This window comes from Thermobia domestica, chromosome 9 (genome assembly GCF_964235325.1).
Source record: "Thermobia domestica chromosome 9, izTheDome1.hap1.1, whole genome shotgun sequence".
Lineage (NCBI taxonomy): Eukaryota > Metazoa > Arthropoda > Insecta > Zygentoma > Lepismatidae > Thermobia > Thermobia domestica.
Window position 1 is genome coordinate 70703989 of NC_137462.1, and position 27421 is coordinate 70731409.

The 27421-nt window shown below is 36.9% G+C and overlaps 1 protein-coding gene across 4 annotated transcripts in view; it reads right to left on the minus strand.

The window, feature by feature from the left end:
* Pax (paxillin) overlaps nucleotides 1-27421 on the minus strand; it is a 327249-nt gene that overhangs the window by 138713 nt on the left and 161115 nt on the right. The window contains exon 1 of one of the 4 annotated variants that reach the window (XM_081771298.1): nucleotides 8887-9037. The exons of the other annotated variants lie outside the window; for them this stretch is intronic. The gene's annotated coding sequence lies outside the window, so the exon portion shown is untranslated. Of the gene's footprint in view, nucleotides 1-8886; nucleotides 9038-27421 lie in introns of those variants that run through there. 4 annotated transcript variants of the gene reach the window in all.

Consider the following 27421-nt stretch of genomic DNA (forward strand, 5'->3'; position numbering starts at 1 on the left):
AGTCAACATCAAATTTGGTACTCACTATGATATGAATGAATATTGCTAAACGAGGATCATAATTCCATTGTACTGTATACGGAAACACTAGATATCACCATTAAGACTCTTTTCTTTTCCGTTTCATATTTAGTCTTCAGATACCATAAAATTGTCATTGTTAGCTCTTAGTAGCAAGTCTGAGTTGGCAATTTCTTACTATGTCTAGGTCATTGATTTTTTGTTTTTATCTTCCTAGGCAACTTCTCTGTATTCAGTGAAGACGTTTTAAAATTTGTGAAGATGATTTGTTGATAAAAAAAAAAAAAATGATATACGAGAATATGATTAATAAAATATAGATAAATTATTCTTATATACATGTATCTTCCTAATCTAATTTTACTTAAATTAAATATGCTAATTAGATATTGAACTGTGCTAGTTAATGAGAATTTACATATTGATATGCAAATTTATGTATCTAAACTGCCAGGTTACAACATTCTTATTACAAAAGCAAGACACTCAGTCTGTCAGTCATGTTCCTAATAGTTCACAGTGAGGTTAAAAGTTGTCGCTTGCTGCGCTGTCTCCTACTGATAACAAGAAATTTCTCTAGCGTGCAGGCAATTTGCAAACGAGCCGAAGGCGTGAGGAAATAAATAGCAAATTATAAAGTAGAGCATCAGCCCTAACTCGTTATCGCTAAAACTCAATAAAGGCTATGAAAAGGTTCCCCACGAAACGAGCCGAAACCGAATTTTCGCTATCGCAACACTACTGTTTCGAAAAATGACAGCCTCAACTATTACCTTGCAGTCAATCCTAAAAGATATAGACGTCCATATTGCGTACTTTCAAGCAAGTGATGGAAAGGTTAATACATCAACCACCATCACGATTACGTTATTTCTGATTATTTAGGTCGGAATTTGCTACCTTTAAATTCAAATGGCTTCCTAATTGTACACAATGCTGCACCAACATAGAAAAGTATATGCTTCATTCGAGACTCGGGTATAGAACAAAAGACGAACACACAACACCCGGCTACATAGGCGCAGCTACGTGTTGTAGCGAAGAAAAAAATTTTTTGCAAATAATGTGCACATATGTTTTGATATTTATGGCTGAAAATGTGGGCTCTTTGGTGTGTTCACATAGTTGGGTGGCCTAGCAATGCCTCTTCTTGAAACAGAAGAGGAAGGAAAAGGTTTATGAATTAACCAGCTGAGCAACCACGGATTAAAGCACGTGGGCGGGTGAGGAGAAAACCCCGTGGCATTTCTTTCGTCATCCAAATTAAACACATATGTCGTCCACATGCCATCGCCGTGTGCTATCCACCACGTCATGAAAATCAGACAATCAGGAGGACTATAAAAATATATGGTATATCCCGTACACATTTAAAATCCATATATTTCACCTTATAAGTGCTAGCTTAATTAACATTTTGTTACAAAGCGAAGTTTTACTTGTAAGAATGTACTGTATATTTCCACTAAATACAAATTTCACTTCAAAAGTAAATTCAAAGCATTTATATAAAGAGTACATAGATACTAAAACATACACAGTATCTTCAAAACTTCTGAATTGTTTGAGAATAAGGAAGAGAAACTGTTCCAAAATTAATCAATAGATTTTATTGGTTCGTGTCAAGAATTGTACAGTCACAATGTGACCAATATTTGTACTGGGTTTGTTTTACTTTTGCAAGGTAATACCTGATTCTTTCCTAGACATTATATAGAACCCATCATACGATTGTGCGAAAATTTATAATGCTACTAAATTTGTATTGATTAGCTTGCAACTCTTTCGAACCCTCTCTGCAAGAAACAAAAGATACAAAAGAATTCTTCAACCTCGAAGTTCTTCACTACTCACTGATGATTTCTCTTCATCCACCTTTTTTTTTCTACCAATAACGAAAGCATGAAAACACACTGACACACTATCTGCTGGAGTGATGTTCTTGGACCATTATATTGTGCTAGGGTTATGTTGTACTAAATAGGATGGCTATCCTCTAGGGGAAACCTGGAGCCCCTGATTTTCTCTTGTCATGCTTATGATTAGAAACATACAGAAGAGACAGAAAAGGAGTCATAAATCATTGTCAGAGTAGCTCAACATAGATGCACTACAGTAGAAGATACTGATAATGAACAGAGATATCTTACTCTACACCTTTGGAAGCGAGTTGGCATTGTAGCTACTAAAATATAAACATCTTTTCTGCTGATACTTTCTTTACCTACAACACCATTCCAGTTTCCGCTATGGTTTGGAAGTACGTGTGTTGATTTGTTTGTGGGTTTTAACTTTTACTTTTGGATATCTATAGCATTTTTTTTGTATTAACTTGTTAGCACTATGATTTGCGAAATATCTTTATGAGGAACTGAAAAGATCTTTTCAACGATACCCTTATAACACTTTCCCTTGAAAGATTAATAAACATTAATTTCTATTCCAAAAAACCAAAATATAAATATTTTCTATATTTTGTGTGTTATCACTTTTTGTTTGATCAAGGTAAGATCATCTTTAAATAAATACAAATATTCTTACCTACGTACAATGGAAATACAAAAATGAGAAGATATATTAATCTACATATACGGACAAGTTATAAAATCAAGAAAAAAAAAACGATGAAATGAGTAGTTTCAAAGATAATTCCAATTGTCGGAATATGAAATTTTTAAAACATTTCGATTTTACACATAACTTCATAGAAAGTTGATTGCAGAAACTTTATTATTATTATTATTATTATTATTATTATTATTATTAGTAGTAGTAGTAGTAGTAGTAGTAGTAGTAGTAGTAGTAGTAGTAGTAGTAGTAGTAGTAGCAGCAGTAGTAGTAGTAGTAGTAGTAGTAGTAGTAGTTGTTGTTACTCTAACTACTACTACTAAGTATTTACAATCTAAGTTTTAATGATATGACTTTGTTTCACTCTGTAAACATACTACTTCATTCATCAAATTCATTGAGAAAACACCTGATCTCATCATAAACTTAAAAGCGTCGCGTGGGATACTGTGACGAAGCAAAGCAAGGCGTAAAGGTACTAGGAAATGCTACCACAGTTTATTACAACAGTTTTTTTTTTTCACATACAAGGACTTCATTATAGAAAGCAACAATAGGAGACAAATGAACTCCTGTTTGATGTTACACAAAAAGCTGACAATAGATTACATCCATACGAATGGCCGATGTTGATGAACTTCGGCTTCAAGTTAGAAGGCTACTTGGCTCAACACTGTTGAACGGCAGATTCCCAACATGAATAAAGATTGCCGGTCCTTGGTTCATATTCCGTAACAATACTTTTGAGAAGATATATATTTGTAAGAGAAGCAAAAATGAAACACACACACATATATTATATTTCATTGTGTAATTTCATTTAGGTTATTCCGAAACGTTTTAGTTTACGTTTTCTAGTATATGCTGTCCAGAAAACCTCTACCTGTTATTCTGCTCTCGGAAGTTAGAGTAATACCTAGTAATTATTTACTAAGCCTAAAACAAGGTTTTACCAAACGCCGGTGCATGTGTTCCACCAACTGCTTTACGTAAGATTCTATTTTTTGCACGGAAACATGCGTAAGCGGTTCCCGCGGAAGAGCGAACGAACTTCCATGACATTCACAATTTAAGAGGAAATGCAATTCTTCAGTCTTTAAACTCACAATTTCCTCCTGAGAAAGAGGGAAATTATGCTACATAGAGAGACAGAGAATAAAACGGAATCTATTGTATTTTCTATTGACAGGATATTTAGGGGAGTAACGATATTTAAAAATAATAGAATGACATGACAAGGAAGTTTTGTTACGACAAAGTAAGTTAACATGATACGATTGACAAGGAAACATCAAAATAATGCTATTCAGGAAAAGAAGTCAAGTCGAGACACTAAGGGACTTCCTTGTGTTAATCCATAGCTTTCTTGAAATAGAACTAATGCGTAACAGTTTATTACAACTGCTCTTGATGATACAATAGGCTGAGCGCACTGAAACAGACACTCTTGTAATCACCATAATACACGACTGTATCACAATTACTGACAATTTATTTTCTTGTATGAAAACTTTTCTCAGTTTTAGCGAAAACATGAAACTTCCTAACGGATAATAATAATAATAATAATAATAATAACTATATTTGCACTATATGATATCTTTAAAAAATTAGGCAAATTTTCGCGAAATATTTTTGAGATCTGATCTAATCTTGTCTAATTTTCCTCATTTTGATGAAACAGATTACAAATAGTATGTACCTCACTATTATGAGTAGCCTATATGTGTGTCACTGCTAGAGAAAATCAAACAATAATAGATTCAATATGCTACTTAATAATTGAATTTTTATATACAGTATATAAGTAAATAAATAATACATTCAAACAAAATAACTATTTACTTGATCAGATCGTGTCCATAGGTTTTAAAGAATCTGAACTAAAAATTCTTCACTTGGAACATCTTGAGTATCCCAATGATGAGTCTGCAAAGTCTACTTCTTTAGTGGTATCATGATTCGATTAGTTGTGTTGGTAGATTTTTCAACGGTAGCTGTTGACCATACGCACAGTTAATATTTTAATACATGCGTCTTTTAGGGCATCATAACCTACAGTAGAATTCGGAATATATTTTAATGTTGTCATATTGTCATTCACACTTTTCGCTAAGAATTTAAAGGACTTCAATCTGCTTCTAAATGATCTTCCGTCTACTGGTGTCAAGAAACCTGACAAATATTCCTGACATTGATTTTTTTATCAGCTGAATATTATCAAGGTTTAAAACAGGAAATACATGGAGAGTTGAGTTGAATTGATTTTGAGTTTAGCATCCCGTTCAGCAGCGAGGCTCTATGAGACGTGGACCTACTGATTAACGTGGAATCCGAACCACATGAGTTCCCGCGAGGAATCGAACCCGGGTCTCCCACGCCAAAGGCACGTACGCTAACCGCTTAGCCACGAAGGAGCTCTAGAAATACAGAGATAATAAATATATTATATTCAGCCGCAAACTCGTGTTTCAGTCTGTCAGCTATTAGTGTGTTGATATACTTAAGTATTTCCGAACTTTTTAATTCTTCTACACGGTCTTCTTTACTACACTAATCACAAATTTAACAATTTTTCAGGGGGGCTATACCCCGGTCATCACCTGAAAGAAGTACAAGTTAAAATCCAATCGATCAATGTTTAAGAATTGTTAATTTGATGCTAGTCAAAAGTCAAGATAGACACGGGTCACGAAAACACATCTTTTAGGCACAATATCGTAAATATTAACATTTATTTACTATAATAAAAGTGAATACGCAGCGATTTATATTTCAGTACCGTGGTAGTGATTCATGTTTACTTAGGCAGTAGTGATTCATGAAATGAATTCTTTAAATGTTACGTCCCATAGTTATGCCGGCTACCGCTAAAAGAGATTGTGATGATTAGAAATGAATGAAATGATGGAATGAAGAAAATGGAAAGAAACGGCAGAACCCCGAGAAAACTCACGCACATTGTCTGTCCACCACAAAGCTCACTTGACGCGAGCTGGAATCGAACCAAGTACCCCATTCAGCAGAGGTGAACGCTCTACCACTGAGCAACCGTGGCCTCAGTAGTGATTCATAATCGCATTGTATTTATTTAACTATATTTTAATGTAATAATGAAACTTTAAACCATAACTCTGCAGATTAATTCACAGTGTAAAATTTAAATATAGTAATGAATATTTTCATAAATTGTCAATATTTCATTCATCTACAATTAATTTCATGACTCTGAGCAATCTGAAAGAATACCCATTTTTTGGGGGGAGAGGGAATCCATGAAATTAAGGGATGGGAACATCATGAAGAAAAAAGTGGTAGTGGGGTATTTCGTGGTGTTACTCTTCTCCCAGGATTTCTCTATTATACTACACAAGTTTTTAGTGTTTTTCCGTATTGTTACAATTTTGAACCAATAAGAACTTTTCTTTCCACTTTTACTAAATCCTAAGTACAATAGCACATAGAGCAATTCAGCAGGAAAAAATAACGAAATAAAAAAAAGACTGATGATAGTTCTGAAAGTAAAACATTTTTTAAAAAGGATGAATACATAATTTTGTCATACGGATACACCATTTGCATCGAAGAATCCGAATCAACAAGGATCTATAGACATTATGTAGACACCGTGTGTAATTTTATACAAATATTTATGACACATTTAATAAATCAATAATAAATTTAAACCAAAAACCGAATAAAATTATAGATTTATCATTCACTTTGACGATACCACCCGGTGTATTCCAACCCACGCAATCTCTTACCGACGCATTTACTTATAGCAGATGTGGGCAATGTGTTGACCGACAAGTCGTAGCTGCACCCTTTTGGTGATCCGTGTCATACTGTCTGTATCGATCACTATTACTGTTTTATGATTCTTCTAGCAGCTAGTAAACAGATAAGTAAAGTACAAGTGATTTCTGAAACGAAAAGCAGTCCTCACAACCAAACAGTTTGACTACCCTTGTTGACGTGTGTAAGTATATGTATTTTAGAAATTTACCCATTTCCTGTACATATTTTCATTAATCCTAATTCTCAATCTACAAGTATGTTCTCTAATTTGATCTTTTCTTCTGCTAGTTCCGTTCGAAGTTTTTTTTTTTAATCCTTATGCAACACCGAAGCTATGAAGAACGGAACCTACTTTTAACGAGGACTGTGGACTACAACCGGAACTTGAATCTGGTGCAGTTGGTGGATGCACCGACCATCATGTACGATTAATTATCACAGAATAGGCAATTCTTCACCACACTATCTCACTTGATTATAAGTCTACGCCACCGGCTTGGCGTACTAGGTAAATGGGTTAGAATCTATCATCAGGTAATATTCATACATAAATACACAGAGGAAAGTCACCAAAGTCGGGCCCCCCTTTTGTTTTTGGACTGTATCTCTAATTATTACGATGTTTTTTATTTACATTTCATTGAAATAATATCTTTGGTATGTTGTCAAACATTAGGCATTAGTCAGTTCAGCTTTCAGCTTATAAGATTTTGGTAAGGAATTATTTAATGAAGAGCGACGAAAATGGCGTTTAGGAAAAAGGCCTCCAAAATCGCCCCCCCCCCTCCCGTAATAACTAATATGAAAGTCACAAATCGAGATCAAAATAGCACAAAACTTTATTTTACAATAATGTGATACACATTTCTGAGCAATAGAAAAGCACATGATACACTACGTCAAATGAAAACCAAACCAAAACCCAACCTTATTAATCGTCTCTTTTACGACAGAAGTCACAAATTAATATCTCACGGCACGGTCATTTCCCGTGCACGCACCGTGTATCCACATACCACACATTGTACATTGTATCCAAATTCATTTCTACACTTCATAGAAAGCTTCTTACCACAAAACAAGCAATCAGCATAATTGTCGTTTGGCACTCCTGCTTGTGGAATATCCAAGCCCCTGTCTCCGCTACAAATGAACGAAACGTGACCACTCTCTGAACTGCTTGTCTTCTCGATCACGAATTATGCAAGTAAGATCTCTAGTTCATTTGCTACATCCTCGTGGTTGTACTGCGTTGTCTTGAGAGTGCTGTTCTGTTTGTTTATGGGCACCCTTCCTGTAGTGGGCAAAGTTTTCTTTACCATTCACTTTGATCTCGCCACAAATTGAAGTAGATTGTTTGTATGCAGAGGATGTTACGACAAAGGACGACGTTGCCTTCTGAAACAGTATGTACGATAGATTTAGTAACAGGCTGCAATCCTTCGTTGACAATTGGGGAAGTCTTGTACAAAGAAATCAGGTGTCCCCCTTCGGATATGACATGGGGTCCTACTTAGTCAACATTGTTTTGCGTTTCACTCGACATTTAACCAGTTTCAACTGTATGTGCTACCGAACAAACAGAACAGCTACAAAGAATAGTAGTTCCTAAAGATTAAAGTGTACAAAGTCTGTCCACTAACCTCCTAAAACTTTCCCAGATGACAGGTTTCTGCACGGACGTCAAAGCTTCCCTCCATACAAAAACAAAGAACGCCTCAACTTTGCGGGTGTTAATGCTGTTTGGTGCTCCATCCTTCATAACGTAACGATTACATCTTTGTCTTTTCGTTCCTGTACATTCCAATAGGCAACGCCACTTGCCTTGCGAAATAACCGAGGTTCCGATTTAGGGGACGGGCCCGATTATGATAACTTTCCTCTATATTTTATGAAATTTAGGCGAGAAAATGCCTCGTATTAATCTTGTCATTGATTGCCAGAACTTAATAGTCCCTTTACAGTACCTAGGCTACAGGAAACGTAACCTACTGCTGAAAGTAAGATCTGAGATTTTGTGCCTTAATTGGAGATCGACCCTAGACTGAAAGTACGTGTGTCTCTCACTATGAACTGGAATGAAAGTAGAACGAAGAAAGAGAGACTGCAATTGTTATAGTGGTGTAGAATTCTCTATATCTTCACTAACCAAGAGATCAGGCTTTCTTCCGAGAACATGGGAGGGGGGGGGGAGGAACAGAATTAAAATGTGAGGGTCTACACTGGGACACTATTTGCTGCAATGATATGTAATCATAATTTATCCTACCTTTGGAAGGAAGTGGCTAATTCAACTCAGGATAACTTATTTTCCCCTAAAGTATGCTTGGAAGAAACAGTGCAAGATATTAGTGGGGAAACTAAATGGATGGTAACTTTTCAACTGCAGCAATGACTTTTTTGAACGCTCAATAAAAATCATGTATCAAGGGAAATCAAATCAATACTCAAGAAACCACAGAGCTAGAAAAATACAAAACAAAACTATGAACATACCTGATAATGCACTCCATACAAACACTAATTTCTCACGGGAAAACAATTACTATTACCAAGACTTCAGCTGCCACACCTAACAACACTACGCTAAAGGTTTCTAGTCATTACCATTAGGTTGCGTACTCTTTCAAAACATGACTAAAACAAAACGTCATCCTTCTCACTGCCTGCTGCATACTGTACTCATGATTCGACACGTTCTAGTCAAAACATACACCACACATGCACTTTACATATACATAAACGAACGCACGTGTTGGATATTCCAGCAACCCATGGTGGTAACCAGAGAAGCGTAGTTTACGATCAACCAGCCAGAAATTACTAAACCATCTGTCCTTCTTTACTTAAAACAAAAACCAGTCTGTCTTCGTACTGTATACTCTATGTGTATTCTGTATACTGCATGTGTATTTAACAGTAGCTTAGTTTCCTTCATCGGCTTTTAAACACACTACCAAAGAATCACTCCTGTTTCTGATCTGATTGTTTAGAACTAATTATCAATACACAATCTGTTAGCCAAGTAACCGAAGGATAGCATCATTTCGAGAATAAACACCTCTCTTCCCAAAACTAAATGGCAGAATGGTATTAATCCAGTACTAATAGCAATACTGTCAGCGCCCAATGTGATTCGCAGTGATTAATCAAGCATATCACTAAAGCAATAAAGATAAAAAATACTATGTTGCGTTACATGCGTAATCCATTGCAAATAACATACCCAACACTACATTTGTTTAATTAAACAGCATAATCCAGTTTGAGAGTTCAAGGTAAGAAAATGCAATTATCCACAAGAAAATCGCTGTTACAAATGCATAAGTTTCGATATATATATATATATATATATATATATATATATATATATATATATATATATATATATATATATATATATATATATATATATATATATGGGTGTGTGTGTGTGTGTGTGTGTGTGTGTGTGTGTGTGTGTGTGTGTGTGTGTGTGTGTTAAAAGTGAAAACAGAAAAAATAAATAAATAGAAAAAAAAATGGATGAAAACCGTATAACGGATAATACGAGAAGATCGGAAGTGTGGCTCAGGAGTTGAACTGATTTACTTCTCCAACCCAAGCAACTGAGTTCAGTCCCTGGCCAAACCATATGAGATTTGCGATCTTCTCGTACTATCCATTATAGAGTTTTCATTCATTTTTTCTATTTATTTATTATTTTATCTATTTTCAAGATAAAACACGCAATGTCTCGGAGATAACACTTGTAGCTCGGCTCAGCCCCACTTTTTAAAATTTTAGTGAATACCTTAAAAGACAATGAAGAACCAGAGCGAGCCACATACTCGTACTATCTGCAAAAAGTTATTATATAAACTAACAATCATTTTCAAGATCTTTCGTATAGGTGTTCCAAAAAGGTGTCACAAATTTTTTTGTGAACAGATTTCTCACATCAAAATAAGAAAAAATGTTTATATGGAGCTGCTCAAAACTGAATGGTGTCGGAGTTATAGGGTGCCGAAAACGTGAAACAAGTGAACCTTCAAAGTTCATAGCTCCACTACTATGGGACCTATCGTAGTCGGGTCAAGACATCACTGAGGAACTGGTATGTGAATTATCCAAATATCCATGTTTAAGAATGCTCCAGTACTTGCACACCAATTTTTAGAGAGATAGGTGGAGAGTGATCAAGTACTCCCAAACAGTCTCTCTAAAAATGATTGTTCAAGTACCCGAGGTTTTGAAAGATGGTTTGACCCGACTACGATCGGTCCTATAGTAGTGGAACTATGGATCTTTTCTAGTTCATTTTTTTTTTCACATTTCTGGCATCCTATAACGACGAAACTATGCACTTCCGACCACAGGTCCATATGAACTTTTTTTTTAAAATATAATTTTGATGTGAGGATTCTATTCTCAAAATATTGTGACAAATTTTTGTAACACCCTGTATATTTGAGTGCCCAACATACATGAGCTATGATATAAACTGAGCCAAATTTTTGGACCGTAAAAAAAAAAGTTACAAACAGTTATTAGTTTATTTTACGATATAGATATAACTGATTCACTTTTTATATTTCTGATATTCACTAAAATTTAACAACAAATTGAGAACGAGCTGAACGATGACCCTTATATTATTTCTTTTCTATCCGAAGCACTGTGCTATCTTCGCGGATGGAACCCAAGACCACACACAGCTAGCACACGTAATAGCCATTTGTCCACGAAGAAGCTAAGCCAAAGTACACGGTGACCATTCGAAATCTTCCTCTGTGGGACTAGAGGAAAAATTGTAGTAATCAACAACTATGATATACAGGAGGTTACATATTGAACTATGTCAATACGTAGCTTTAACGCACCGATAAAATGCCCACCAGATTAAAAAAAAAAAAAAAAAAAAATCTCGTAGTGTCTTGATTCTCGCCTCACAAACGAGGCCAAAGTCGAGACGAGAACTATCTTTTTAAATTCGAGACGACCCGAAAGAAATAACAATTCTTGTCTCATTTTCGAGATGAGAAGAGTTAGTGTTACATGATTCATAGTATAAAAACTATGTGGTTCAGTGGTAGAGTGCTTACATGTGGTGCGTGTGGTTCCTGGTCCGATACATGAAATTAAGTAAGTTTGTGATGGACAACATCTCGGGGTAGTCTCATTTTCTCCCCCACATTCTCATTCTACCAAATCTTCCATCATCATTCACTTGACTCAATCATCCGTGTCCCTTTGCCCACAGAACGTAATTGTGTGACGCTGAACTAAAATATTTAATTTCATTTCATATTAATTTCATTTCATTCATAATTTAACGTATCTTTGTAACGTTTAAAGATACAAAAGTCATTACATAGTATACTGCAATAACAAAAATGGTTTAAATTTTGCCATATCATTATCTTCCCGGACCACTCCTTACTCGGAAGGATTCTGATAACTTGTACAAGAGCGCCCATGTTGTGGTTTCCAAGGGGGGGGCAAGTATAAACGTCGTTTCAAATATAGTTTCAAATTTTGCTGTAACTAATGTAAAAATTCTATTGGGTTTTCGATATTCCCATGTACAATTTCCTCTTAGGGGGTGCGAGTGCCTCACCTTGCCCCCCCCTGATGGACGCCCTTAAACTTGTACATGAAATTAAGTAATATATATATACATGAATTCACCAAACGAGACTAGAAAATCTTATTTTTCGTGTCCTCTCATCTCGTGGGCAACATTATTCTTGGACAGCATGCTTTCTGGTGGAAACACTATGCCAAGACTGGAGATCTTGTCATTCTCAACGGTAGTGTCGGTCGCACTACGAGTCAAACATCCATATTTAATAAACACCGGTTACGCGTGTCAGCAGTGTTGCTCTCATAGTTACGAGCGAAACCACCGTCCGAGAACGCCAGTCTTGTTCCCATCAGAAAGTACCTTATTTAAGAATTCGTAGTAAGTCTGGAATATATTTGACTGTTTTGTCTTTGCAACTAATACCTACGAAATTGGTGTTATTTAGACTATCTGCTGTATCGTATCGATGTAAAAGCTGGGCGCTCAACTTGCGGGCATGGACCCAAACTGATGTTTTAAAAAATCTTAAGGGAAATTTATGGTTCCGTAAGAGTACAACAAACTGATGACTAGGAAAAGTTAAATAACGCAGAATGCTATAATATGTACCCGTCACCAAATATGAAGGACATAAATTAAATGCAGTCGCCAAAGGTGGGTGGGAAAATCGCCAGAATAGTCTATGTGAAGCTGTTAAAATTATTCGAATAACGAATATTGAGTTGAGTTGCTTTAGAGTTTAACGTCCCGTTCAGCAACGAGGCTATATGAGATGTGGACCTACTGATTAACGTGGAATTCCAGTCATATGGTGTCCCGCCACGAATAGAACCCAGGTCTCGAATAGCGAATATTCGAAGAATTTAATATTCGAATAATGAATTATTCGGATTTTAACAGCACTAGCGTTGAACGATAGATGGAAGACAAAGACTTTTTGAGATTTGGTTTCGAAAGATGAGTTCTCCATTTGTGTGTAAATGGCTACTGTGGGTATTTTCTATTCGATTCCTGGTGAGAGTGGGAGTCATAATCTTGGAAACAACCGAACAGAGACGGTCAATTTTACAATGGTAACTCATTTGAGTTCAGATTCACTATCATCACTGAACCTTGTACTCACTACTCTCATTGGTCTCGTGTTCGCTAAGTGTTCGGTTTCACTATTCTCCAAAGTTCATGCGCTCGCTCGATATCCACTTATAAGGGTCGGATTCACATGGGCTCAGACTCAATTACTGCGTACGAGCCCAGACTCGTGATACTAGACATTTCTGCAACAAACGATTGATTCGTACTTAAAATGTTATCACTTTAGCTGTTCACGAGACGATAAATGTTTCGTCTCGGAAATGAGATAAGTCGAGATGAGTATAATATATTTTAAATTCAAGATGAGACTTTTTTTTTTATTTGATTTTAATTTTGAATCTAGCGATTCTTTCAGCAGCAAGGTTATATGAGACGTGGATTTACAGCTTAACGTGAGATCAAACCGCATGAGCTCTTCCCGGGGATCGAACCCGGCTCTCCCACGCCAAAGGCGCGTACATTAACGATTTAGCCACGATGAAGCTTCCGAGACGAGACAAGAAACATGACACTTATCGTCACGTTTTCGAGACGAGTACGAGTCTGATGGGCAACACGGTAGTGACTCGTGAAGCCTAAGCTCTAAACCAATATTATAGAACTGTTTTGCTTCACATGTGATTCATCGGAATTTTTCAGTACGATTCGTGCAGCTGCCTTTCAAACGCCCATTTGCGAAAATATCAAACATGAGAAGTGCAACAATAATATTGCCAAACTTTGAAGACATCGTGAATACGCGACAAAAACATCACTTAAGAAACTATGTAACGAACGGTATGTAACACTTATTCGATTTAAACGGTACAATAATAACAGCGAATATCTACCGTCGGGAGATGTTTTTTGTCAAGCCCGAAAGACGAGACTGGCAAAATTCCATGGATGGGGGTTGATGACTGGAACATACTCTTGCGTTCTATTGGCTGGTGAAATCGATATATCCAGGCGAAGCTTCACGACTTCTTCCTATCACTATAATCTTAAATCTCAAACATTGTCTCATATAGCCTCGCTGCTGAACGGGACGTTAAACTCAATTCAAACTATAAATTGATAAAGTGATCGTACGAATACAATGAAGGGCACTTATCAACATTTAAAGTCATTACACAATACACTCTAACAAAAAATATGATTTAAATGCTGTCATACCACACCCTCCGTAAACCTCTTATACACGTAAAAAGATTCTGATAAGTTCTAGATTAAATGAAAATAAAAATCAAGACATAAATTTGGAAAAATTTCGATAACTTCTAGGTGAAATGAAGAAAAAATCAAGGCACAAATTTTGAACAAAAATTTACAAAACGAAAAGTTTTCAGAGACAAGATTAAAAACTATTTTTGGATAATCATAAGAACACTCGCAGCATTAAACTCAAATCGATCAATCAACAGACCTCGGACAAGAAAACAACGATAATATGTATTTTGAATTGGTTTGGCACATGATAGAACCCACTGTCGAATTTTGTTTCTGCGGTGATGAACTTTCAGCCGTTTTAAATTCACATAGCTAGCATGATAATTTACTGTTCATACGTATTTCTCTACGAAAGTCTTATGATGCATACTCATTTTAGGTTTGATTCCAGTCATGTTCAAATGAGAAAACTTACGAAATGGAAGGTAATACACTATGTTTCGACAAATTACAATACGTATTACGACGTAATCAGATCAAGTGAAGCTCATTCGTGGCACAAGCTACTTAAGCTCTATAATATAAAAAGCATTATTTGACTCATTTTCAATTATCACGAGTACTTAAACCAATATTGCATGTATCATGGAAAGTTCTAAACGAATACGTCATTGACTTTATAAAGATTAAGAGACAAAAGTACGATCTGTATATATATATATATATATATATATATATATATATATATATATATATATATATATATATATATATATATATATATATATATAGTTATTAGTTTCAGAAATATTAATGTAAGATTAACAGGTGTTCGTAAATTATGTAACTGAAATTAATAACAAAACGTTTGCCTTCGTTAACCACAGAAGATAAAGTAGGCGAGTCAAGGAAGATAGAATCTTCACTAAGAAAATTACGTAACTACACCAAAAAGGCCACTTACAAAAGAAAGAAAAAAACTATGTATATTACGACGTTGTTTCCCCTGGCATCTATGAAGTTCCATATATAGAGATTCACGTAGATAGAGGAGTTAACTGACCTCAGAAGAAGAAAAATCTAGTCCGCCTAAACTTCAAAAAGAACAGATCATTTTAGTTGGCACGCGTATTTTTCTGTTGTTGCCAACGCATGATTTTTTTCATCACGTCATTATTTGCGACGAAAGACATTTGAGCGACGTCTTTCGCACTTTTCTAAAGTCTCTGCTAGGATTCAGAAAGTGGGGATGTCTTGAGTTGAACGCAGAGGCGGATCTAGAAGATAAAACCTGGGGGGGGAGGGGCGCAACTATAACCCAGACTATGATAGGTATGTCATGAGTTTACTATAAACTTTTAAAAGTTGAGTTGAATTTCAGTTTAGCGTCCTTTTCAGCAGCGAGGCTATGTGAGACGTGGACCTACTGATTAACGTGGAATCCGAACCACATGAGCTCCCGCCGGGAATCAAACCCGGGTCTCCCGCGCCAAGAGCGCATACGCTAACCGCTTAGCCACGGAGGAGCTCAAACTTTTAAAAGTATATAAGCAATAGCTTTAATTATAATTGTCACTCAAAAAACTGGAGGGCCTAGCCCCCCCCCCTAGCCAAGAGCTAGATCCGCCTGTGATTGAAAAAAGTATATTTTTTTCGCGCTACATAATTTACAATGTTTCTTCAAAGAAGTAGGCACTATTTGTGTAACCGAATGGTCATCTCGCATAGATTACGTGTACTCATCCCCAGGAGTACTGTATTTCATTAAGTAAATAAGAGAATCTGGCAAGTACGCCTACACTTACTTATAAAATGTGAACAAGTGTCCTTTTATATTTTAAGCGACTTCTTCGTTACTCCTTTACAAAACTTTAAATATATGCGTTTATGACGCCAATTTCCGTTGTATGCATCCACTACTATTGTTGGGTAAATTATAAAGATCTCCTTCCTGCACAGTATTAGCAGACAACAACGTTCCGTGCTGCATTCGATTATTACACACTGCCTTTCTGGTCGACAGATTCAAATGTTTCCAAGAATTGAGATGTAACTATTTATTTCAACTTTACATTTGATTTTTCTCGAATTAACAGAAACCCCAGAAACTTTTATTGTGGGGTGAAAATCCGCTTCAACGTTTACTTTACTCTTAAGAAAGAGGATATGTGCCGGTAAAAGATAATGTATACACGGTGGCCAGGGAGGGCTCCAGAAATTTCCTGACAGGCGCAGTTCTGGAAATATTCTTCATATGATATATATTATTAAGTTGGTACGAATTAAATGTCAAAAAAGTTGTCATTTCCAAAGCAAAGAAAAAAGAAAAAGGACAAAAAAAAAAGACAGAAAAAAGAGAAAAATTACAATACTTGGTTAATCAAAATACTCGTAGTCTGTCTCCAACGGCAATCATACACTTTTGTCAGCGGTCAGACAAAGATTGCATTCCGTGCCGAAGGGAGTTTAGAGTCTCTGATGCAAAGAAGTCCTCAACCAAATGTTGCACCGCTTAAGAGTCTTCATCCCGGCGAAATTAAAATACAGCTAATTTTACAGTAATTATGTGATATCTTCAAATAGATGAAAAGATAATTGAAATATGGAACAAGAGCGCCCTAGACAATATTATTTTGCGTGAGGTACCGTTATCACAAGTCACCTAGCGGCTTTCAGTTTTCATCTGTTTAGAAACGCGAAAATAAATGCCGATTTTCAAAATGGCTCGAAATCGAAAGCAGATAAGTGAGTCGTGATAACGGTTTCTCATGTAAAATAATATTGTCTAGGGCGCTCTTGTTCCACATTTCGATTATCTTTTATCTATTTGAAGATATCACATAATTACTGTAAAATTAGCGGTATTTTAATTTCGCCGGGATGAAGACTCTTAATCATCACGGAAGGTATTCCTTCTCAAGAAGTGATCCAGATGCCGGTAATCAGTAAGAGAAATATCGAGGGAATACAGTAGATGAAGAATTTTTCATGCTGGAGCTCCCGAAGAAACAGCATCGTATTTAAGCGACAAGTGAGTATCCATTTTTGTACGTCATGAGGCCACAGTATCTGTTGACCATTACTGGATGTTTGAGGAAAAGTTTGTGGTGGATTTCATGTTCAACACTGTAACAATTACACTGCTGAACTCGATGAGAAGAGACATAATGGATCACTCCTAGCACAGACCAGGGTACAAACAACAAAACATGCAGGTTTCGGAAACCGTTCTGGACGTTGATTAAAATGTAACAACTATTCTGACAGTCCATTTTTAATAAAAGTGATTTTTAACTCGATGCATGAAAGCTTACGTATGCCAAGATAGCCCCCCCCACTTTAGAAAATTGAAACAATGACTAGGTCATTCGTTTGTACTACGTTTGTACCGTTTGTACCGAAAATATTTTCGTTTGTACCATTTTCCTTATAGGGTTACTTGAGAGGTCGACTGGGGGGGCTATCTTGGCGCCAAGATAGCCCCCCCGTATCACAGCACAAAAAATTGGAATACACCATTCGAAAGCAAATCGTTTGTACCGTTTGTACCGAAAAAGGTTTTGTTTGTACCCTGATAGTTTTCGAGAAACAGGGGATGACATTTGGGGGGGCTATCTTGGCGCCAAGATAGCCCCCCCGTATCACAGCACAAAAATTTGAAATACACCATTCGAAAGCAAATCGTTTGTACCGTTTGTACCGAAAAAAGTTTTGTTTGTACCCTGATAGTTTTCGAGAAACAGGGGATGACATTTGGGGGGGCTATCTTGGCGCCAAGATAGCCCCCCGTATCACAGCACAAAAATTTGAAATACACCATTCGAAAGCAAATCGTTTGTACCGTTTGTACAGAAAAAAGTTTTGTTTGTACCCTGATAGTTTTCGAGAAACAGGGGATGACATTTGGGGGGGCTATCTTGGCGCCAAGATAGCCCCCCCGTATCACAGCACAAAAATTTGAAATACACCATTCGAAAGCAAATCGTTTGTACCGTTTGTACCGAAAAAAGTTTTGTTTGTACCCCGATAGTTTTCGAAAAACAGGGAATGACATTTGGGGGGGCTATCTTGGCGCCAAGATAGCCCCCCCCCGTATCACAGCACAAAAAATTGGAATACACCATTCGAAAGCAAATCGTTTGTACCGTTTGTACCGAAAAAAGTTTTGTTTGTACCCCGATAGTTTTCGAAAAACAGGGAATGACATTTGGGGGGGCTATCTTGGCGCCAAGATAGCCCCCCCGTATCACAGCACAAAAATTTGAAATACACCATTCGAAAGCAAATCGTTTGTACCGTTTGTACCGAAAAAAGTTTTGTTTGTACCCCGATAGTTTTCGAAAAACAGGGGATGATATTTGGGGCGGGGGGCTATCTTGGCGCCAAGATAGCCCCCCGTATCACAGCACAAAAAATTGGAATACACCATTCGAAAGCAAATCGTTTGTACCGTTTGTACCGAAAAAAATTTTGTTTGTACCTTGATAGTTCTCGAGAAACAGGGGATGAAATTTGGGGGCTATTTTTTACGCAAGATAGGCCCCCTAATGTGTACTTTTTCCATGTCCATTAATAAGTATCATATGTTTGTCCATGTGAATTGATGTGTATTTAGAATTCTGGTTCTGCATATCAAAATAAAAAAAATCAATTTTTCAGTAATAACTCAACGTTAGAATTGAATCGGCGAGTGGGAAAACAGTGTGAGTCCAAAATAAACCATTTTGAAGTAAAGGCATAAATAACACTAAAGATGTAGTACTACAAGTTGTAATGAAGAGCAGTGCAATTTGCAAGACCTTGCACGTTATAACAGAATGGTATAATGTCGACTGTACATTTGTGGCGTTAACTAACGAAAGTTATTTTTTCAAATATCTCAAAATGCGTTTTGTGGACTATAGTAGTTTTCCACTCACCGATTCAATTAAATTTTCTCTATTTCTGCCCTTTTCCTTAAGTAAACAAAACTTTTTTCCGTACAAACGGTACAAACGATTTGCTTTCGAATGGTGTATTCCAATTTTTTGTGCTGTGATACGGGGGGGCTATCTTGGCGCCAAGATAGCCCCCCGCCCCAAATATCATCCCCTCTTTTTCGAAAACTATCAGGGTACAAACAAAACTTTTTTCGGTACAAACGGTACAAACGATTTGCTTTCGAATGGTGTATTCCAATTTTTTGTGCTGTGATACGGGGGGCTATCTTGTCGCCAAGATAGCCCCCCGCCCCAAATATCATCCCCTCTTTCTCGAAAACTATCAGGGTACAAACAAAACTTTTTTCGGTACAAACGGTACAAACGATTTGCTTTCGAATGGTGTATTCCAATTTTTTGTGCTGTGATACGGGGGGGCTATCTTGGCGCCAAGATAGCCCCCCGCCCCAAATATCATCCCCTCTTTTTCGAAAACTATCAGGGTACAAACAAAACTTTTTTCGGTACAAACGGTACAAACGATTTGCTTTCGAATGGTGTATTCCAATTTTTTGTGCTGTGATACGGGGGGCTATCTTGTCGCCAAGATAGTCCCCCGCCCCAAATATCATCCCCTCTTTCTCGAAAACTATCAGGGTACAAACAAAACTTTTTTCGGTACAAACGGTACAAACGATTTGCTTTCGAATGGTGTATTCCAATTTTTTGTGCTGTGATACGGGGGGGGCTATCTTAGCGCCAAGATAGCCCCCCGCCCCAAATATCATCCCCTCTTTCTCGAAAACTATCAGGGTACAAACAAAACTTTTTTCGGTACAAACGGTACAAACGATTTGCTTTCGAATGGTGTATTCCAATTTTTTGTGCTGTGATACGGGGGGGCTATCTTGGCGCCAAGATAGCCCCCCGCCCCAAATATCATCCCCTCTTTTTCGAAAACTATCAGGGTACAAACAAAACTTTTTTCGGTACAAACGGTACAAACGATTTGCTTTCGAATGGTGTATTCCAATTTTTTGTTCTGTGATACGGGGGGCTATCTTGTCGCCAAGATAGTCCCCCGCCCCAAATATCATCCCCTCTTTCTCGAAAACTATCAGGGTACAAACAAAACTTTTTTCGGTACAAACGGTACAAACGATTTGCTTTCGAATGGTGTATTCCAATTTTTTGTGCTGTGATACGGGGGGGCTATCTTAGCGCCAAGATAGCCCCCCGCCCCAAATATCATCCCCTCTTTTTCGAAAACTATCAGGGTAGAAACAAAACTTTTTTCGGTACAAACGGTACAAACGATTTGCTTTCGAATGGTGTATTCCAATTTTTTGTGCTGTGATACGGGGGGGCTATCTTGGCGCCAAGATAGCCCCCCCCCAAATATCATCCCCTGTTTCTCGAAAACTATCAGGGTACAAACAAAACTCTTTTCGGTACAAACGGTACAAACGATTTGCTTTCGAATGTTGTATTCCAATTTTTTGTGCTGTGATACGGGGGGGGGGCTATCTTGGCGCCAAGATAGCCCCTCCAAATGTCATCCCCTGTTTCTCGAAAACTATCAGGGTACAAACAAAACTCTTTTCGGTACAAACGGTACAAACGATTTGCTTTCGAATGGTGTATTTCAAATTTTTATGCTGTGATACGGGGGGGCTATCTTGGCGCCAAGATAGCCCCCCCAAATGTCATCCCCTGTTTCTCGAAAACTATCAGGGTACAAACAAAACTCTTTTCGGTACAAACGGTACAAACGATTTGCTTTCGAATGTTGTATTCCAATTTTTTGTGCTGTGATACGGGGGGGGGCTATCTTAGCGCCAAGATAGCCCCCCGCCCAAATATCATCCCCTCTTTCTCGAAAACTATCAGGGTACAAACAAAACTTTTTTCGGTACAAACGGTACAAACGATTTGCTTTCGAATGGTGTATTCCAATTTTTTGTGCTGTGATACGGGGGGGCTATCTTGGCGCCAAGATAGCCCCCCGCCCCAAATATCATCCCCTCTTTTTCGAAAACTATCAGGGTACAAACAAAACTTTTTTCGGTACAAACGGTACAAACGATTTGCTTTCGAATGGTGTATTCCAATTTTTTGTGCTGTGATACGGGGGGCTATCTTGTCGCCAAGATAGTCCCCCGCCCCAAATATCATCCCCTCTTTCTCGAAAACTATCAGGGTACAAACAAAACTTTTTTCGGTACAAACGGTACAAACGATTTGCTTTCGAATGGTGTATTCCAATTTTTTGTGCTGTGATACGGGGGGGCTATCTTAGCGCCAAGATAGCCCCCCGCCCCAAATATCATCCCCTCTTTTTCGAAAACTATCAGGGTAGAAACAAAACTTTTTTCGGTACAAACGGTACAAACGATTTGCTTTCGAATGGTGTATTCCAATTTTTTGTGCTGTGATACGGGGGGGCTATCTTGGCGCCAAGATAGCCCCCCCCAAATGTCATCCCCTGTTTCTCGAAAACTATCAGGGTACAAACAAAACTCTTTTCGGTACAAACGGTACAAACGATTTGCTTTCGAATGTTGTATTCCAATTTTTTGTGCTGTGATACGGGGGGGGGGGCTATCTTGGCGCCAAGATAGCCCCTCCAAATGTCATCCCCTGTTTCTCGAAAACTATCAGGGTACAAACAAAACTCTTTTCGGTACAAACGGTACAAACGATTTGCTTTCGAATGGTGTATTTCAAATTTTTATGCTGTGATACGGGGGGGCTATCTTGGCGCCAAGATAGCCCCCCCAAATGTCATCCCCTGTTTCTCGAAAACTATCAGGGTACAAACAAAACTCTTTTCGGTACAAACGGTACAAACGATTTGCTTTCGAATGTTGTATTCCAATTTTTTGTGCTGTGATACGGGGGGGCTATCTTGGCGCCAAGATAGCCCCCCAGTTGGCGTCTCAGGTACCCCTATAAGGAAAATGGTACAAACGAAAATATTTTCGGTACAAATGGTACAAACGTAGTACAAACGAATGACCTAGTCATTGTTTCAATTTTCTAAAGTGGGGGGGCTATCTTGCCATACGTGAAAGCTTTCCGGTTATTTACAGTCAGAGAGCTAGCTGTATATTTCCAGACGGTGATCCTTGGCACCCTTGAGTTCAACCTTTTCACCTTACCAATTCCATGGAGTCCCCAAACGACAGTGCCGAAGTGGTGTGCTTTTCACCCGTTTGCAATGGAACGAACACTTTCATACGTGTTTGCTTCAACGTTGTTCCTAACAACCTCATCCAAACATGATGTTAGTCGCTGTAAATGGAGCTCATTTTGCAATACTGCACCAGAACAAAATTTAACGCCGAATGATGCATTCATTCGACACTCCTGTCCCAAATGCACTGTTAATGCGGCTTGGTGTACAGAATATCTCAGTTTGAAGTCGTAAAGAAAAGTCACTCGCAATTATGCGTTCTCCATGGCAACGCTTTTACACGATCCTGCTCAACAACACACTACTTCCTGATTGTCTCGGTGCCACAGCCTGTTTGCTGGACGTATATTGAATTTGTGATGTTAGATGGGTGACCTTATTTCATCCCTGTGTTGTGTTGTTAAGATGATTTTCCCCATTAGATATCAAGACGTACATTTCATTCGAACCAGTCTAATATTTGATAATTTTAAGTTTTCTTTTTTTTTTTTTTAATACAGATTATACATCCCGTTACATTACTGCCACGCTTTTAGAAAACTGAAATGAAATTTTTCAGTTTACCTCGTATGATTATGCCCTTTAAACTAAGGGAGAATGTAATCAGGCAGGTGAATAATAATGGAAGAATGGGTTAAATGAAAATGTGGGAGGAAACGGAATTATTCCGAGAAAACCCACAGACGAAGCTTTTAGAAAATACATCGAGATTCTTTCTGTAATTTTGTAAACACGGGATCTACATCGCTGAACTGGAAGGTAGACTTAAGGATAATTAGAGCAATTGCTTAGATCAGTCAGAGCAATGAGGGGATAGATTGAGGTACGAAGATTCAATAAACAATTGTTGCCAGCGTATAGTAGTCATGGGTCCACGAGGACTATGCCTGCAAAATCATCGACTACAGTACCGATTTTCTTATTTACCTGTCATCACTGTTCATTCTCAAGGCCAAGTTTTCTGCCCACGTTTTCTTCCTCTCTCCATGTGCTTTATTTAGAAGAGTGGTATACTGTGACGTCACAGAGCATCCAGTTAAAAATGACAACTTTGATGAACGGGTGTATATCCTGAGTTGTATGTGACCATTCAAAATAGCGGGGTCGCGTGGGTTGCCTATATAGAAGGCTATTTCCCAGAAGTCAGAATTTTCAGATGGAAGTCATACTTCTGCATAGAATAAATACTTGATTTCTGGCGAGCCAGTTGAGAGTTTTAAAAGGATTTTGGGATTATGACAAAGAAAACATGTTTCACTCAATGAAGGTTTCTTGTATAATATATATGTATAATAGAATGCAATTTTGACGGAGAAATGGATTTGAAACACAGTCAAGGCCAAGTCATGGCTATCAACAAAAAGGAAGTTGAAGGTTAAGGAAATTAAATATCCATGAAATAAGATTTGTAGCAACCGTCTGTTATACGTATACAGTACACCTAATATCCTTGCTGTAGACGAGAGAAAGCGACCATTCAATATACCTAAAAAGAGAAACATACGAAAAAACAAAGTTTATTTTCTCATTTCTAACTTTTTTCGACTCTTGGTTTGTTTCCTTATCACTTGTATACACTCGACTTTATTTTTAGATAAGGCGTAGCTACTTCTCAAGGTGAAAGATAGTTTTTACGTAGTCACTTCCGGTCCAATGTTTATTGAGAAAGACTTGCTTCACTGATTTTGGTCTAAAAATACAGAATGTACTGAAAAGTAACGAGACTGAATTTAAAGTCGTTGAACAAAATGAAGATTCTTATTTTCTGGGGAGGAGGTTATATATTATGAATATGTAAATTACATTATTATTATTATTATTATTATTATTATTATTATTATTATTATTATTATTATTATTATTATTATTATTATTATTATTATTACTATATTATTATTATTATTATTATTATTATTATTATTATTATTATTATTATTATTATTATTATTACAGTCAATGAGATATTTAGCCTAGTTTATAATATGATCTAGACCTTAAAAATGATTTGGTTGTTATTGTTTATATATTTCTTAACGTGTTTTCATTCCCTGTTTAAGTTGTGGATAATGTGCAACTAAAAGTTTTTTTTTTTTTAATCTAATGTAAAAATCTTACGATTTACGAGACTAAACACATATACTTGAAGGATTTTCATGGAAAATCTGGCTTCAACTCTTTGTATCTGTGTGTGGGCCGCAGTGGCTCAGTGGTAGAGCGTCCACGTCTGGTGCATGGGTCCTTCCCAGCTCGATCCCGGGTTTGATCCCAGCTCGTGCCAAATGAGCTTTGTGATGGACAAACACCGTGTGCATGGATTTTCTCGGGGCTCTCCCGTTTGCTCCCACTTTCTTCATTCCACCATTTGCATTCATTTCTCATCATCACCGTCTCCTTTAACCTAGCTGGCATAACCAGGGAACGTAAAGATTTCATTTTTAAAGATTTTTTGCTTGACTAAAAACATACACTTCAGGGATTTTCATGACAAATTTGACTTCAATTCTTTGTATCTGTGGGTGAAGCAAAAGTGGAAGTAATACGTCCTGCTTTATACCTCGCCGGCTAAATGATACGGATATTATCATAAAAGCAAGTGTTTAGTAGTGATGGCTTTGATGGAATGAAATGAAACATGGACAAATATGATGTTCGCTAGAAGATGACATGATCAGAAAGCGAATCAAACACCGTACATACTGAAAGTGGAACTCTCATAACTTTTGTCTCTTATTATTAAGTTTTGTTGAAATTGCATGTATCACGCGTTTCCTGATTCATCACTGAAGACTCGAACCCACGACAAATACGTTATAAGAACATCGCTTTAAAGCCTCAGAGCGCACAGCTGTGCTAAGTAGCAAAAGTTTGATTGCCATTTGACAAGTAACTGTGTTCACTCATTTTCTGAAGATATTATTTTCATATTGAATTCAATGTGATTACATAAAATGACGGAAACCTTAGTAAGAATAACTGGCATCAAGAATAGGGTTATCCACAGACAAGAGTTTAGAATGTCTCATCTCCAGAAGTTATATTTTCTATTGGAAAAACTATGTCTCGTCCCGTATTTCGTCATGTCTCGTCTCGTGGGAAACCCTAATGAAGAATCGAATGACAATGTCACCAGATTATGGGGTAAAACCGCAACTAGCTCTTCACTGCAAAAATGTCACAGTGAAACCTTTGTTATTTTATATTTCTAAAATCCCATTTCTAGGTTACATCGATTTTGAAGCTTGTGATTATATATATATGAATATGAGAGAGAGAGAATTTCTAGAAACTAAAACTTATAAGCGCGAAATTATTAAAAAAAAAAAAAAAAAAAAAAATAGTATTAGCAAACATGCGTAATGGAAAATATTTCACTTTAGGAATTTATACATCTAAAAACTCCAAGAAAAGTATTAGATCTCTTTAAAAAACTCCATAATCGCTTGGTATTAACAACATTCTTGATCAGGCAGTACGTATGTACACAAATGGTACGTTCAGTCAGTACACAAGGGAATGAAGCTTTTAGTCATTTTGGATATATTTCATTTTTAAAATCTCTGCCTGAAGCTATTTTTACACCTTAAGAGTTTCGTGTCCAGATATTGTAAATAGCTCATATAAAGTAAGAACACAATGGTAATTGTCTCCATATACTTTAGCGTAACGTACAAACTTTGTCTCTCCTTTCCACACAACTTTGGTATTGGACTTGATTCCCTTGTACTCTGAATGCCCTACATTTACTAAAATACCCCCGATGGGTTGAGTTATGTCTAGTTAGCAGTGATACCCCGTAAAGCATGTTTCACCTGAACAGAAAATAAACATGAAATTTCTTTTAACTTCATGCCTAACAGGAAGAAGATAAAGCTGACTATCATGATATACCTGAATTGAGACTGAACATATTTTGGAACATTGAAAATGTTTTCTTTTACTTTTGATTACTAAGCCCATTCTGCATGATAAGACAGTCTATACTGGGCTGATTTTTTAAAGAAAGAAAAACTAAGATTCCATATAGTTACTTTCAAATGTTCGTAAATCTCAGGCCCTAAGTAGCCTAGATACGTGAAACAGGAAGCAATAATACAAAAATACTACACGCAAAGCACTTAGGAAAAATTTACAAGAAAATAATATTACAAATGTATAATAACACTGTAAAGCTTGCTTTTGTTTCCTTCTTTGGAATTAATACACTTGCTTCGCGAAGTATTCTGCTTCTTATTAATCAATAAAATTGAAGTATTATTTCTTTTATAAATCTGAATATTATTATAGGCCCATTGCACAAGCTTTAATTGATATCAATACATAATAAAAGGCTGCAACTCACACCGCTTTCACCCAACACACCACCTCCCAAAATTAATGCAACTCTACACTTTATTTATGTTCGCAGTTAACGTTGTAGACCTCAATGCAAGCACTTCTATGGTAAAAACCAATGGGATATATTTGGTGTATATCATTTTATGCAGAAATAAGTAAAATGTGCTAAATAGAATTTAATTTGGTAATAAAAATGACAAAAATTTTGAATCTGATTTTCAATTAATTTAAAAATTTTCTCCAACATTCTGTTTAAAATGGGATAAAAAAATAATTTAGTGGGGCACTGCCAGCATTATCCCCTTCCTGGCTACTGGTATACCTTTCATTTAAAGTTCATTATTCTTCCGACAATGCCACATTTGTTGGAAGCAAAAGTTTTCTTCTGCACACGCCTTCAGCTTTAATTGTGACCTTGTAATTTTATCTATCAGTGACTATATACCAAATAAAGACCCATATATTTACTTCTTAAATGTTCAACGGAAGTGGAAATACTTGTGAATGCATAATTATCTGCGACAGTGTTCTCGCATACTAATGACAAAACGCATCTCTTCAGCCAAATAAATCTGCTGAGACTGGCCTCTACGCGTACGACCTTCGACAGAAGAGGCTGTGGGATGAATTATTATGCATTCCGCTGCGTCATAGTTTACGTAAAAAAAAATCAAGTCTAACTTGACCCCAAAAACCGTCCTACACAATATCAATACATAAGAAGATTGTATAACTTTATAGTGGATTTTAATGTCCTTTTATGGATTTACATGC